The sequence below is a fragment of the Phalacrocorax aristotelis genome, chromosome 6 (assembly GCF_949628215.1).
Source record: "Phalacrocorax aristotelis chromosome 6, bGulAri2.1, whole genome shotgun sequence".
NCBI lineage: Eukaryota > Metazoa > Chordata > Aves > Suliformes > Phalacrocoracidae > Phalacrocorax > Phalacrocorax aristotelis.
In genome coordinates, this window is record NC_134281.1 from 62,723,823 (window position 1) to 62,740,764 (window position 16,942).

At 43.7% G+C, this 16,942-nt stretch overlaps 1 protein-coding gene across 4 annotated transcripts in view; it reads left to right on the forward strand.

Annotated features, from left to right (window-relative positions):
- NTNG1 (netrin G1) overlaps positions 1 to 16,942 on the forward strand; it is a 157,092-nt gene that overhangs the window by 49,851 nt on the left and 90,299 nt on the right. The gene's annotated exons all lie outside the window — the stretch shown is intronic.

Consider the following 16,942-nt stretch of genomic DNA (forward strand, 5'->3'; position numbering starts at 1 on the left):
TCATTAAGAGATTGATTTTACTTACACTATCCCCCATCAAACACAGTGTGTCTCTTAATTATTTTTTCCTACTATTTCTTGTGGGAGAATTTCATCTTACAGACTCTTGCTGCTGTTTACGTAATTCAGCGTCTCGGGGCAAATCTGCTTCAATTTAAATCCGTGCAAAGATTCCCACAGTCCTTAGTGGGAGTTAAGAGGGACACACGAGGGACCTGTCCATCCCAAATGCCAGAGTAACAGCACCTGATACGTGTAAGGCCTAACGTTCTCGTTATTCTTTGCACTGCTTCCTGAAGATCTCCTACTCCCGATTTATTCAGGAGCGTAGGGCATGGCAGTTCTGCATCCCTTCTCTAAGGCACAGCAACAAGCGAACACCTGAGCTTTGCTAAGACCAGTGCGTGACAGCATGTCATCGTAATGGTGACAAAAGAGCAGCTGGCCATCAACAAAACAGTAAAACTGACGGTCGGATGTGTCAAAACGCTGCCACGACAGGGAGTGCCTCGCAGCAGAGGATGTCTTCATCCCCGCACGGGCACTGCCCCTCAGCAGGCTGTGGGCTCGGGCCACTCAGTGGCAGGCCACTGCAATACCCATTTGTAAACAAATAGCAATAATTAATATGTGCAACAGCCCAGCGGAAAGCTTTTTATTTCTATCTCTGTTTAGCTTAGACCCTTATGTTAATCTTGTTAATGTAGCTGAACTATAAACATTCTACACAGACCCATGGTGTTCAACACAGTCATGTTCTTGGACCACAAGGTAAGCTGAAGACGTGCTGGTCATCTCCTCAGCCGTGACCAGGAATGAATAGCAGGATGAGAAACACTGAATTTAGAGTCCATCTGTGACATATAATATGCTTTTTAATGGCAAACGTGGGCTATCCAGTACAAAATTAGAATTTGAGCACCACTGCCGCATAACTTACCCTAAACTCTTCTGCAGGATGGTGAGCTTCGTTATTGTGTAAAAGTAAAAGAGCTAGTCAGAACCTCCATAGATCTGCCGTTTCAGCCTGTTTATCTCCTGTAGTTACATCAGCCCATGCCTGGCTTTGCCCTGCTAGCCTAGGCTCAGCTGATAAAGCCATGCATTTGTAGGTGGCATTGAACAAAACAAAATCCCATTCATGATGGTGACTGACAAACATCACGCATCTTAAATGAAGGTGCCCTGAAGGACATATAGCCTGCGGTGTCATTTAATTAAGATATCAAAGTGATAGCAATTCTATTATCTATGACAGCTATTCTGTTAAAAAGCATTTCTTTAATTAACAAAAGGTGATATCCGAGAAAGCAAGCACTGCTAGGAAACCCACTTGCCTTACGCTCAGAGAAACACTATTACTCTTTGGATTTATTCGAGTCACGTGTTTGCTTTACTGCCTTTTTATCTGCCTTCAGGTGGGGCAGTGGCCACTGCTCCCCAGTCCCGTGGGCTCCCCACAGCCCCGGGGTGCCGCAGGGCCCTCATCCTCAGCCCTGCCCCAGCTCCAGGCTCCAGCAGCAGAGTGGCAGCTTTTAGGTTTTTTCACTCAAAAACTAGCACAAGTCACATTCCTCCACCGACGCTGGGGCAGAGCAGCTGACGGCAAAGCTGGCCGGCTTCAGAGCAGCGCTGTACGCGGAGCTGAAAGCTGCTGGGAAGCGACAGGATGATCTGGGACCTCATAAGTACTGGGATACCTCCCAGAGCTTTTATTCAACTGCTATTCAGGTTTTATTCAGTAAGAACATCTGTTGGCTTCAGTGAATTCTTGACTAGGAATTAAATTAATTGGATCTCAGGATAGGATTTACCTCAGTGAAAGGAACCTCAGAGACTTTAAATAAAACCCTAAAGTCCTAATAAAATATTTTCTGTGGCAAAAGGTTATTTTATAAAATATTTAAATATCTCTTCATATATTCAACATACAGTTTAAATTGGTTTTCTTCTTATGTGCTTGCAGATACCAAAAAAAATTCAGAAGTTTCTATTTTTGAGCATCATATCCAAAATTTTGGCATCAGCCAAATTTCCAGTCATCTGCATGTATAGAGGCAATTTCTCCAGTTTTGGAGAGTACAGGACCCTACAAGAAAATGCCATGTCAGAGTTAAAGCCGTTTGCAAACTTCTACATATATAAATATATATATATACACACACACATATATTTTGTTGTAATTCTAAGTTTCCAACTCTTACATCAGCAAAATAATGTTTACAAAATGAAGTCTAGAAAAGCGGTCCAAGAAATATTGGAGCTTTAGAAAGGGACTTTACTGGGCATAATGTCAGAGGGAGGAATTGATTTTATAATCTAAAGCTCGTCAGTACTGCGTTCCAGAATAAATACAGATAAGTTTAGAGATATAGAGTCACAAATATTTGCAAGAAGGCAAGAGATAAACAACAGGGTTTTTTTTAAAACAGCTCCTGTGACAAAGACAAGTACCTCTCGGCTTGCTTGTTGAATAAATTACTCTAATAAATCATTTAAAATAAGCTTACTATGCCGCTATGAGTTATTAATATTGAAGATAACAGGCTTCCTTTTTTACTATGTACCTTTTAATTGTTGACCAACTTGCTGAATTTGCAAGTGTCCATGTAAAGTATTATTTCACTAATGCACTCAAATACTGTGTTACAAAAATTCATAAAAATAATTTCAAATCAATTTAAAATTATTTAGAGCCCTATATTGACTTAAGTTACCAGCTAAAATTTATTTTCCATTGATTTCACTGCAGCACTTTCAGTAAATGCCTAATCAAAAACTAGGAGAAATGAAAATTAAGAAATCTAAGGGCATAAATCTTCTGAAGCTGGTTTTTTTTCTTTTTTTTTTTTTTATTTTTGCATTAACATATCACAGATGGCCGTGTTGAACAGGGTGATTTTGTATGCTGTCTGAAGACATTGTTGTAAGCAGAGCTATGCCACTTCTTATCCTTAGAACACTTTATTAGGGCCTGAAAATACTCAGATGGTATATGCAAAGTGGTTTTATGTAAAAAATGTAAATGCTGCATAACTTTAAAGGCAGAGGCATATGGCTTTGGTTTGTAGCATAGCGCAGCCCTGAACTCTGTGTTGGAGGAAAGAATACCTCACCTTCTCCGAGGTCTTTTAGTTTTGCACCCTTACAAATAATGACTCATTTGAGAGAGCTATTTTTCATTCTAATAAGGGCACTTCATATGGCTCCTTTAGGACAAACTGGGGCCCAGAACTCCCTGTAAAGGTAAATGCTGAGCGGCACTAGGTTGTTGAAATTACAGAGTAACTGTAGGAGTGCGCGGAGGCGTATCAATCGTCGCAGCAAGGCAACGTCACTCCTTCCTGGCTATGGGTGCTGCCTTGTTCGGCCACAAGAGCCTCTTACATCAGGAGCACGTCCATGTGTTGGGGGGCTGGTGTCACTGCCGTGCCCCTCACCAGGGCAGCTGCAGGTGGAGCTGGGCTCCCCGGTTCGCTCCTGCCCCTGGGCGCAGGATACCGGCAGCTGCAGCAAGGTTTTCACCCTCGCCGCACCACTGCAATAAGCAGGGTCTGTTGGAAAACAGTCCCACAGTCCACCGGCAAGTCACCAAACAGCATTTTTGCTCAAAAATGGTTGAGCAGCTAGACAGGCTGGGATAAGGAAATGTAATTTTTCAGATTTCACATGGCAGCAGTTAATTGCATTACTTTATCTGAGGTGTTTCTCTTTATCACGACTTCTGTAAGACAAGCCTGTGATGGGTAGATCTGATAGGGAACATAATATGCTGTAATTTATTACTTCCCAGGGTGGTACAGTGGAAAGGAACATACTTAGAGCTTTCTCTTATCAACTCACTCTGTGACAGATTGAAATATGTTAGAATAAAAGGAATCCCTGTCCTTAAACTTTACCTTCAGACATTCCAGCAGGCAACTGTAGAAAGTCTTATTTTTCCCACTGTAGAAAAACTACATTCAGTCTCTCCTTGTGAGACGCTTCCCCACCTAATGCTTAAGTCAGTCATTTTTTAGGGTGCATTCATTCTGCAACATTCATGAGTTACAGTTGTCTCATCCTGGCAGATGCACCCAGGCCTAATCTCAGTAGAGGGTTAACAGCGCAGATAGAGGATTGGGAGCACATCATCCATGCAGCAAACTGCATCAAAATGCTGAGCACCGCCGCGTGGCCCAGGCTGCCCTGTTCTTGCTAACGGGGCTGCTTGAGCTAACCCAGCTGATGTGCAGTGACCCCTCCTCATTACCAGGGAGGCAGGCAGAGCCTTACCACAGCCCCGTGGTGAAAGAAGCCTTTTTGTCTCCGGTTCTGAACTACCTTACAATCAACGTAGTAAGCAAGTTTGGCTCAGTTCAAGGGGGCTGCCTGCGTGCTACCCATCTGATGCGTTGGCTGGAGGCATTGCACGTGTTACCATAAACCCTTCTCGCACTTAGAGATGCTCTTGTCTCATTTTGTGTAGAAGATTCTCATTCAGACTTGGGAGGCACTCCATGTCATTCGGGCCAGTAACCCAGGCCATGCAGTGTTTCTGGGACTGGTTTTATCCCCAGTTCCCATTGCTGTGAGTCTCCCACCTGGGGCAGCAGAGCCCGACAGGCAGCGGCAGGTATCACGCGGGCGTTACGCCCCTGCCCTCTGCGTGGGACAGAGGAGCAGCTGCTTTCCTCCCCCCTGCCCTGTCATCCAGCCAGCTGGGATTCTTCAGAGTTTTGACATGCTGTGATGAAATAAGTTTTGAAAATGACAGGGTGTCGGAGTCAGTGCAACCACAGACCATACCTAAACTGTAAATTGGCAGATAACAGCACAAATTATTTTAGGAAATTATTGTATATTTTTCAGAGCTGTGCAGTTATTTTTTATTACTGATATATGTAATAAGGGAAATTACATGACCATCTCTAGCACAGACCTGAACAAATTACCAGTTTATCACAAAGTTTGCAAGCCTTCCTCAAAAGATACTGTATGTTTTTGGATTGAATTTCTTATAATGGTGCAGTATCCTAACGTGGATTCAATGAGTGTCTTCGCTCTTTCAAAGCACTACGTGCTATAACCTGAACATGCAGAGACATCACACATCTTATTAGTGAATACTAATAAGATGTCCCTTCACTGTGTAATAAAATTCAACATTTAAATTTGTTTCTATAACAATCCCACATTATGTAGGTATACACTGTGATTCATTAAAAATATTTATTTTATCATCCTGACAGACACAAATGAAGGGAAACAACGTAGCCCACCTTTTAAGAGAAATGAGATGAAATTGGATTTCACTTACAATTGTCATTTTTGTTTATGTTCCTTTTCATTCTTCCTTTAAGTGGTTCGTATACACACAAGGGTGCTCTGAGCCTGGGAATTCTGCAACAAAAATGATCAAATACAACAGAAATGAGTGCAGATTCTGTGGCAACAGTAAGGCAGATTTTTTTATATATTAAAAGCAGTGTTTCTGCATAACATCAGCAATTCTAATTGTGGTGTTTGACATTCAGTGTTAATCCACCCGCACTAAAGCTTATTAAAAATGGCAGTAGACACATTGGTAGTACAGGAGTGGGTCAGAAATTGTCAAAACCAATACTGACATTAAGAATCAGAAATAAAATTACAGTTATTGTAGAAATACAATTTTGCATGAAATCACGGGCATAGAACAGGTAACACTCCGGGGTGGGATGAACAGCGCTGACAGATGCAGACAGTCGCAGCAGCACAGCTGAGACATCCCCAACAAGAAAATAATTTCTTCTGTCTCTTTAGTCCCTTTTATTTGTTGTCTGGCTCTGCAGTTTCTTTTCTCTGTGGCATTAGCCACAGAATTAATGCAAAGACAAAAAAAAATTCTCTTTGAAAACAAAGCCTGTGGGGCAAAGGAAAAGGGTCTGTTCCTGGCTCAGCCACCACTTGCCAGAGAACTGATTACTTCAGCTCCCTTCCCGATGTGCCCCAGCTGTGACTCTGTGGGCAGCTGAACATACCTGCTTGTAAGTCATTTGGAGATTTACAGCTGCAAAGTGATGCGTAAAACATTGCAAACACGTGCAATATTACATAAACATGGATTGATAAAGTTTTATCGTAACTGGAAGTGACACAGTTTTGCTATCCTTATCCGTAGCAAGTGCGCTACGCTACGTCCCATTACATGGGTAGCCTATTGAAACTGGTGGGGTAGTATGTGAAATAAGGGACTGTCATAGCCGGGGAAGGCAGCGTGCCTCGGCTTAGCAGAGCTGTCTACTTCCAATGATAACGAAGTAAAAGATGGCTCAGATTTGGGGAATTAACTGTTTAATTGAACTGCACTCTGCATTTGTCTCGTGATGATTAGTGAAACCAACGTATTATTTTGGTAATGCTCTCATGAATATACCCGTTACTTGGTATAGCCTGTATAGGTATTTGATCAGACCATCTCTTCTAAGAAGATTACCTTCTTTCGGAAGAAATAAAGAGAAATTTGAGATACTTTTTTTCAAACTATGTTTGCATCACATTTGACAAAAGTTATCTATTGCTACTCTTAGGAATCATCTCTCACAGTCTTAAAAGTCTCCCACAGAGGAAGCAGAAATCACCCCAGGAAAACTATTAAAGTTGACGCTGGTTTGTCACAGGCAACCATTAATGAATACCATGGAGGATCTGGTATCCTTCTGCTCATTGTCTTGCCATAATTCATACTCAATATCCCACAGTTTATGCAGAGCGACTGTCTGTAGGAGCTGCACATTTAGGCAAGCACATAGCATCTTTTCTGTTGGCGGAAATTATAAGTGGGAAATAAATGGTGACTGTTTCCTGAGGGTGAATATTAAACAAGGCCTCTGCCTTTACAAAGCCAGTTAGGTTTGGGTTTGGTTTTGTTATTTCCCCTTTTAACCTCCTAGCACAGGAATTATGTGTTTCAGTGCATCAAAATAGTTTTGTATAAACTTTGTGTCCATCACAATACAGTGCATTTTGGTGGTATCAGTGTTCATCATGACATTTCACCAGTATTCAGAGTAAACATAAAACCCACTACCACAATGAGGTAACATACCTTCCATCAGCTGTACCTCCCAGGTATAGCATATCCTACAGTTCCCCTTTTAAGAAAGAACAAAGTTTTCAGATGAAGCAAAGAAAAGAAGTCTGAAACATGCTCAAACACATGTGTACATATAGAGGGAAAAAAGTACTGCCTGTAAAAAAAACCCAGAATTCCTCATACCTGAATTTGGATCGCAGAGATTGCCACAGAAACGCCCTCAGTGCAGATCCCAGTAGCATTTGCAGGTGCTATGCTTACATCTGTAGGAAAGGAAATAGTCTGGATTTGTTGTCCTAAACCCTGCTGCCCTTTAAGAATAAAATTGTAATGATGCCATGGGGTGACATACGCAGTGAAAGTCATTTTGTTGGGACAGAACTGGTCGTGTCCAAGTCCAATACACATTTACACCCCCAGAATAGTCTCTTACAGCATAAATAACACTTGCACGTACAATTAGCTATTTGTACATGTAAATGAACTTTTAACAGATAAGCATGAGTATGACAGCACAGGCATAATTTAGCTCTTTGTTCACAATTCAGGGTGCATTTTCATGTTGCCCTTAAGCCAGTCAATCCATGTGCCTTGCATTGCTTCTGTCCCCAGCTGTTGCATCCCTCCTGGCAGCATCAGCAGTCATCTGGCCAAGCAGTGCATCAGATCAGAGCTGTGATGTGGTGGAAAACTGAGACTGGGGGGGAAAGTACTTGCTTTCCAGACACATCAGCCCTCTCAGCCAGCTCGCCACACGGCAGCATAATTGCTAGGCACAAATCGGGATCTCCCAAGCTTGCAGGAAATTTGTCCTTGGAGAGAAGCTGCCAGCTCGGAGGCCATCAGCTCCCCGGCAGGCGTGCGGGAGAGGGCCGAGCAAGCAGCGCGCTGCTAGATTGCAGGCTGACGCTTGCCTGAGGCGGGGCTAAGCCCACAGGCTCAAGCAAAGGTGCAGCTCAGAAGGACAGAGGTTTTTCCAGTGGATCCACTGGAAGTTGCTGGACTGGAAAGAAGAGTGGCACAATGGGATTTCTTAAATTTTTTTCCAGTTTTTTCAAGGCCTCCCTCCAAACCCAGAAGAATTAAATTTGTGCTGTTTTAAGAGTAGCCTCGTTCTAATTTAGTGCAAAATTAGCTTTAGTGACTGGAAGCCCTTGGTCTGGTTTGCTGCGCTATGAGGAAGAGGTAGCAAGCGAGCGGCTGCAAGGGCCTGGCGGGACAGGGACCCTCCGGGCTTCTCCGCAGACGAGCGGCCCTACCCCAGCCTTACAGGGGCAGCCTTCAAACCGCCCAGTTGAAACTACATAGTGCAGCTCTGCAACCGTAATTTGAGCTTTACGGAGTCTGGAAATCCCCAAAATTATTAAGCATTAATGATAAAGCCTATTACCCATCATGTTGTTCAGTCAGTCAAGCCTGACATGTAACTTGAGCTGTTGGATGAACCCTGTGCGTAAGTGCTAAGGTTGCTTTGACAAACTCCTAGCTGGACACCAGCGTTTCAGACTTCCACTAATATCAAGTTTGAACCTGCACAGAAGCCAATAATATAGAGCTTAGGCAGAAATCATTTTTTAAAAGTTTTTTCTTCATATTATTTGCTTTATAGTAACTGCCTGTGCTAGTGTGGACTTTTCTTACTACTCTATACTTAAATACAGTAGGAATAGGCAAAAGCGCTTTGCTTGTTTAGGAATAGTCATTTTGCACTGTACATTTTTGTATGTGCTTATGTAAAATACTTCTGAAGTTTAAATCAAATATAGAAGTCTTCAGTTCCCCTCTTAGTATTTGGACACTGTAGAACAGCTGTGTGCTGTTAAAGAGCTACAACAGGCTGCTTTGGTGGACAGTCAGATAATTCTTGAAGCTGTCAATGAGTGACATAGTGTTTTAGAAGCCTTCTGGACTGAAAAATAATGGCTAAGAAAAAAAGGGCGTTTTGTGCACCTTTCTCAGTAAGTAAATACAGGCAACACTATAATTAAGCTATTTAAGTGGCAATTTGATAAGGGAGAGTTTTAGTCCAGATGTGTTAAGGACAGAAGATTTTTTAAACTGCAGTGTATATCCAAAATCTTACCATAATAGGATATAACTAACCAGTAACAGCTTGGTGAAAAAACTGTTTTCACTGTAACTCACTTTAAAATATAAACACAGAAATCATTATAATTCTGCCCTTTAATGAGGAGGCCCAGACCCATCTAGCTTTCATTTAGGTCATTACAAAACCATACATTGATTTTCCAATAACTTCAGAATTTTTAATGGTGTTTCTACACTGATCATTTCTAACATCACGCGAGAGTTAGTATGTGCACGACTGCTGTTTTGTTAGGGCTGCGATGAACAGTCTCCATAAAAAGCTGTCCAAATAAATGCATTTACTGAAATCAGCACAGGATAGGGTTTGTGCCACTATTGTGGCTCATCAGCTAAACACCACATCAGTGCTCTCTTCTGCTCACTTCGCTTGGTTTGCACAGAAATCAGGCTGGAATTCTTGGCTTCTGTCTGAAGGCACCCAATTGCCAGGACTCACGGCACAAGCCTCCACAGAGCAGGACAAGGAAACCCTTACTGCAGGAGTAGAGTCCCCAGGGGCAGAAGATGGAGCTTCCTTGGAAGTCAGAAAGCTAAGAGCAACCTTTTGCAGGAGCCACAGCCATCACATCCCACCTGCCTTCACCACTGCTGCAAGGCACATTTCTTCGGTTTGTCTGTGGGCAATAAAAACACAGGGCTAGTTACACGGACTTACTCATTCAGTTGTGTTATCTACTGGATGAGGACCTCCTGTTGTTCACACGCATCTCGCCCATTGAGAGGAGGCACCATCCAAGCACAGCGCATGGCAATCACCCTGCCTCGCATGGGAGGGCTTGGCAGTACACCCTCAGCAGCGTGGTGCAGGAGCCCACCCAGACCACAGCGTGCCTGTTTCCTCACACCACGAGTCTTCCCAAAATTTTTCCCAACACAAAATTTCCAGGCTGCCATGATTTGATATCCCATGATCTGATTTCATTCTCAGCTAATATAAATCTGCTCCACTGTTGCACCGGGCAAGCCATGGAGCTTTGTACTTCTGTTGTGTGCATCTCCTCATGGATTGCACATCCCTCAGCAAGTGCCAGGGAGCAGCAGGAGCAGAGTCACCCACCACCGGGGCACACGTGGGAGCAGAGGACCACCCCAGCACCAGCCATGCCCCCACCGGTGGGTGCCACCCCACATGCCCTGAGCCCAGCCAGGGGATGCAGATGTCCATCAGCAGTCCCAGGTACAAAAAGTGGACAGAGCAAGGTCATGGAGCAGGAGCAGGAGCTGCAACACAGGCCCAAGGCCCACCCAGGAGAAAAGGCCAGCTAAAACCCCCAGCTGAGCTTAAATAGGGCCTGGGCCCAGGTGGGTCAGGTGAAGGCCATTAAGACCTTCTGCCCAGGTGGGGCTGGTCAGGGTCATAAAGGCCTGCCAGAGCCCTCCCTGCTCTCACAACACGTTCGTCAGAATTTTTGCTATTCACGGATTTCCTTTGTGGAACAAAACCCTGAGCACAGTAATTTATGACCACAAAAAATACAGAAAAAAGTGGGCTTTTGTTGTTTTTTTTTCTTTTTTTTTTAAGTGTTTCCAGCACCCTGATTCCCTCTGTCACCAATGAGGTGATTTGATTTCTCTGTTTTTTGACGTTCACATTCCCTCTGTGATCACTGCAATGACTGAGACCGTCTGTCCATGATAATGGACCAACTTGCCTTTGCACTGGCTTTCTCTCCCCCAGGGATGACACCTTTCAACTGCAGTGCTTGAGACAACTCCTTTTTTTCTACCCTCACAAAGGGGTCCTATTCTAAATTCATGGGTAGTCCAAAATAAGCAGAAAGTGAGCAAGATGGGGTCTGTATCAGACCACAAAATGTAAGGTAGAGACACCTGAGGCTGTTGTTACTGACAGTAGAAGCTACTCCCAGTTGAGGACAGCCTCCGTATCTCCTGCATGACTCCCTTGCTGGAGCTCCTGCAGGGTGGCAGGACAACTGGAGAGCTGGCTCAGAGAAAATGGACTGACGCAAGCTGGGCACTACGCTGGAGATCGATACCCTCTGCTGCCTTGTCCAAGGAGCGCTCTCACGGGTGGGCTGGCTTCCCCAGGACAAGTGCCAATGTGCTGCGAGAAGGGGATGCTGCATCCTCTGGGATTTCAGTTTCTCAAACCCAAATATGCACCTGGTGTATAAAGAAACACAGGTTTTCCTGGAACATTTGCCATATTGTTCAGCCAGAGCTCAGCACAATGGGGTCCCAGTGTTATGCACCTCATGACATTGCAAAAGCTATAAATAGGAAAGTGATTATATTGCCAGATACCTGCTGATACAAGAGGAAAACACCAATATTGAGCTTCTGCAATAACAAAACCACTCTTGGGTCAGTGCCAGTAGGTCTGTCTTAAGGTACCGTTAATGCCAGAATGATCAAGTGGTCAAAATAACATCAGGAAGTTTGCCAAGTCAAAGATAGCCTCAGAAGCATAAAATCACAGGCTAGGAATAAGTAAGCTTTTCCCCTCAAAAGTGTGTAAAGATATTTCAGAGGAAACAAAACTCCATTTGCCTCTTAAAGTAAATTGAAAAGCATTTCCAAAAAGTAACTAAAGTAACTAAAAAGAGAGAATGTTCTGCTAGGAATTAAGTGCCTCTGCCAAATGCACCAAGGCATTTGGTGCTGCAAATATTACAATGTTTTCCTGTGATATATTTTCAGTTCATAGTGTTGGAGAGAGCATGATCTAATAATGTGAGAACTGCTCTGAGTGCCAAGAATGCCTTCACCTGATCTACCAAAAGCCTTTGGAAGAAATAGTACCATATAATCAGGGATTACGGAGTTCATCATTCAAAAGCATTTTTCTCTAATTCTGCATCTCTGTGTAAATTTGCGAGAGGATCCCATACCTCATGGCGGCGTCATGAAGATTAATTAGCTACGTCTATGTTTCACAAGGCAGAGTGCCAGATCTTTAGAGGCTTAAATATCTTTATAAAGTCTGCATTTTTAAGCACCTGCTTGCACCGAGTGCATTGCAGGAAAAGGGCCATAATCTGCAATGTACTTTCAAGCTTAGAAGTACACAAAGTTGTTAAGCATTATTATTTATTTTTGGCCAGTCAGTTCTTCCCTGGTTTAATCTTTTTAAGTCTCCTCAGAAGTTATTGATTTAAGCGTGCTTTTATTTTCTTTTTGCTGGTTTTGGAGACTATATTGTTCAGCCTGCAGCTCAGAGTTCAAAGTGCTTGTCTGGCCATCCAGATGCCTCTCACTCAGGAGCTCTGGGAAAGAGCATCAAATCTTCCACTGAGATTTTAGCACTTTTTCTTTCTTAACTTAAATCACTTCAACTTAAAATGCTGTCACTGCAGTGATGAAAAGCTATTGGTGGTAAAATGTTCTTGTCTACAGCCATCCCTGTCTTCATCACAACAATAATTCTGCAGACAGTGACTGAGATGCTCTCAAACCAGCTAATGGATGTAGAGTGCGTTTGAGAACATCAATTACCGTGCGACAGATTCTGTGCCTTGCCAGTCCTTCACCGCACTGACTGTTTGCCCTTAGTAGGACAATGCCCAGGAAGTAGTATCTCCTAATTAATATGATTAATATTATTAATTAATAATCTGGCTCTGTCGTGGTAAACAAGTAATCCCTGGTTAGAAACCACATGCAAAATGTAACCATTAGGGCAATTGCTGCTATTAGCTATTGCCGTCTAATTAGTCATCTACAAGGTACAGCACAGTACCAAGTGAACTACGTGTAATGATCTCTTGGAAAGGAAAGCAGAAATACTCTATTATTTCCAAGAATATGACTTGAATGCAGTAATTTACTGCACAACCTCAGTCCAAATGCAGTCAGGCTGTATTTATTTCTCGTCCTGCGCGCCTGAGCTAACTAACTACCTTGAGGCACCGGTATAAAAATGGGTTGCTGTGACTCGCTTCTTGAACATTTATTTTGCTCCTTCTTAAAATCTTGGCCAGCTTGACCTCAGCAGCCTTCACCAGTTTGAAAATACAAGTTATAATCCTCTGCAGGGATTTAGCCAGGTGTCTATTACAGCAGGTAATCTGTGTTACAGCTTCCAATATTCACACTGCAGAAAGGTTAAGCCCCCCTGTCTTTGTTCCCGAGTAAAAAAGTCCATGAGGTGTTAGTGTGGACAGGAAGCAGATTGAAAGAAGCAACATCTTCAATCAAGCCCTAAGCCTGCGTGGATGCCACTGAGGAGCCGTCCTGATGAGAGGCAGGCGGCTTCGCCTGAGCGGCTGCACACAGACTTTAACCCTCGAACAGCGGCTGCAGCATCGCTGCCGTCTCCCTTGCAGACATTCAAAGGTCACACTACTGCTAGACCTCTGTTTTTAGCCAAAATCCTCACTCTTGGGTCACGGGATGTCTGCCGCCGAGTCGTTGCTGAAGGCGCGCTCGGTAAGACGCTCCTGCCCAGTGGGAGCAGGGCCAGCCCCAGGCGCCGTCCCAGGAGGGGCGCTTGCAGAGCACCCCAGATGCCGCTGTCAGAGCGCGAGCTGGCCGGCACGAGTAGGCTAAAACAAATGAAATCCAGCTAATTGAAGGGAAACCCTACTGGGACCAGCCAGCCCTAGGCAGCCGCTTCTCCAGCCGGGGCCGAGCGTGACCAAACGGTGTGATACAGCCAGGCGACCTCGCCGTGCCTGCCAAACGGGTGTCTCTTCCTGAAGCCAAAGCTTATAGGCTATGTTGGTAGTTTTGGTAATATTTTGAATTCCGTGAGTGGCCTAAAACAAAACAAATAGCAACTCAATTTGCCTGTCTGCAAGGAGCTATTTAATATCAATCTCCAGTTATGGTACAGGAAAGTAGCGGGTTTCTGTCAGATGGTTGTGGTGTTGGGAAAGCCTCACCTACCTTTTATACCAATTGGCAGTAAAGTGTTTAGAAGTATTTATTAATGTTTCATTATTTAGAAATCTCCTTATGGCTTAAACATCGTTTTGAAAAGTTATAAATATTTTCTACCTTGTCCAGCTGAAGAGCCGCTGCTTGGAAGGCTTAAATGAAGATCTATTTACGGCTGCCTGCTGGTCACAAAATTACTTACAGCTGCTAATGCCTCAGTCCTTTAGATGTCCCCAGCACAGAATGGGCTTAGTTTTCACAAATCCGGGAAAGTTTCTCTTTGTTGTATTCATTTTACTGAGATAGAGGTCTTAAAGAGGATTATCAGAGAGATCAAGACATTAAAATATGTAACTAATCCCGGTTAAATTAATTGTTTTCATAGTAACATGTATTAAGGGACGTTCACGTAGGGTAAGACCCCTTTTCACTGTTTTGGTAATGTCAGTACGACTTCATACGTAAACTACATTTAAGATGAATTAGAAGCAGTTTAAAGCCAAGTTGCTTGTAGAGAAAATGGGAATCTGACTCCAAGCCTCTGAAGCAATAATCATGTTAAATATTTCAAAATTACATCAATGACTGCCATGTCAGCAGACAGAGGAGAACTTACCTGAACTCATCGTTTCTCCCTCCCTCCCTCCCTGTGTTAGAATTCAGGACATCTATTTTATCGGCTTATATCGGCTTAGATTTTTTTCTTCTCATTTCCTGTCTAGAATACTGAACTCCACACAGGTTATTTTGGTGTCATCAAATCATTTGCCTCTTAAAAGAGAATTGCGTGCTATAAAATTAAAAGAATAATTCATTTTATTGGGGAAGATATGCCTGAAGCTTGTTATTAGGATTCTCACGTGCAGTGATGCCCTTACCCCCAGGGTTTTAGCGGTGGGTTGTGCCACTGTCGTGACCGCTAGTAAGAGTTTCAGGTGCAGGCCAGCGCTGTCATTCTGGCCCATTTCTCATATACTCTGCCATCAATTGGAAGAACCTCATCTTTCCCCAAAAGCTTTGTGCCCCCAGACATGAAGAATACTGTTCAGTAGCAAGCTAGGGCTGAGTTTTAGCATTCACTGCACCATTCTTTCAGGTGCCTTATTACTGCCAGCTTTCATGATCCCACTGCATTCACTTCAGCTTGTGTTTTGTTAAAGCCCTGTCTCCCAGCATTCTGTGATTATATTGGCACCTCAGCTTTTGCTAAAAAGGAAAAAGTGAAAGAAAAAGGGAGCAAAAGAAAGCAACTCTTACATACAGAAAGAAACAATACGTCCCACACAATCTCAGTTACCCGCTGGAGTCATAAAACACGCCTCCTCCCGCATCCAGAGACTAGTGGATCAGAGCAGCTTTAGTTTATAACGTGAAGAATCATAACAGACTCGGTGGTTGCTTGTGGAGCAGGAAACCAAAGCCATCCCTCAGCAGTGCTTAATGCACCTGTCTGGCTGCCCAGCAGCATTTATTCGCTGGGTTTCGATCCCCATGACCTCCCAGTGAAGCTGCTTTTACCAAAGCAATGACAGAGCACACGTGTTACAGCTACGCAGGCAGCTCCGCGGGGACAGGCACAGAAGTGACCAGGTTTTTCTAGCAAACCTCAGAAGAGAGTGATTTACGCAGCTCTGCATATTTTCTGCAAAACTAATATTTACGTATAGTCAAAGGGTGTGGAACCTTACAGACGTCACAACGTGTATATTTCCCCTAGGGAAAAGAAAAGGCCTAAGTAAGTTAGCAAATCCTGATGTTTGTGTCTGATACATTAGAAGGAGCTTAAATAATAACAAATTCGGTGTTTTCTTTATTCTGCTTGAAACTTATTTTTGATTTTCACTGTTTTATTCAAAAGGAAGGCATAGAAATAGCAACCATGAGCTTGAAATCAGAGCTGTAACAGGGACTTATTATAGACACGTTTTACAGAGTATTTTCAGTTACAGCGGCACGCTTTGGAACTGTCAGTGTAACAAGCAGTGCGCTGCTTCTCAAATAACCCTCTGTCTTGTCTTGTAGTTCTTTTCCTAACTTTGAGTCCCACTGAGTCGTCATCCATTTTAGCATTCAGTGGTATTAATGGGAAAGAGAGAGAGAAAGGAAATATTATCTCCCTGCCCAGGTAGGATGAAGCTGCCAGTGGAGAGGTCAGAGTGAGCGCAGAAGTCCTTCTGCTCATGTTTCGTGGCAGTATGTCAAGGAGCAGAGCAGTGGCCAGGGTAGAAACTCCTGTTTGAAACCCGTTTCGCACACTGGATGGCACTGAATCGCTTCATTGCCCTGAGGCTTTGAGATGGAGAGGCATAACTGCAACTGTAAGAAAAGGAAAGGTTGGTTGTCATACCAGGGCTTGTTCTGTTCTCAGGGTAGGCGAGGGGAGCTCTGACTAATGACAATAACAGCTACACGTATGCCCCCGTCGAGCACCGCTAGGTATAGGCACGTGCGTCTTTTTCCCCAGCAGTGCTGACCATCAGTGAAAAGAGGCCCGGGTTTGTCCACAACCCGTATGCGAGGTGGAGAGAAGGGTACAGAGCAGCGGCTGCTCTCTGGAACAAACAGAATGAACAAGTAGCAAAATATTAATGTACTCTTGAAAGCTGAAATTAGATAGACGTGATTCAGTGCAGCCTACGGGGTCTGATATCTTGGGAACTGCTGCAAGATATCCCCGAGCTGCAGACAAAATAGCCTTTGTGAAGAAGCAGGAGCTTGTAGTGTGTAAGTTAATGCATCAAAAGGCCAGGAAGAGAATAATTCACTTTCACCTTGCTACAGAGGACAAGCAGCAGTAAAAGCTGTTCACTATTAGCAAGTTTTTTGGTTGCCGTTTTTAACTCAACCCCCAGTTCAGAGCTGCAGCCACCTCGGCAGCGTTCCAGCTGGAGCTGCTGACATCTCCCACCTAATCAAGCGCCGGATTATCTTGTCCTG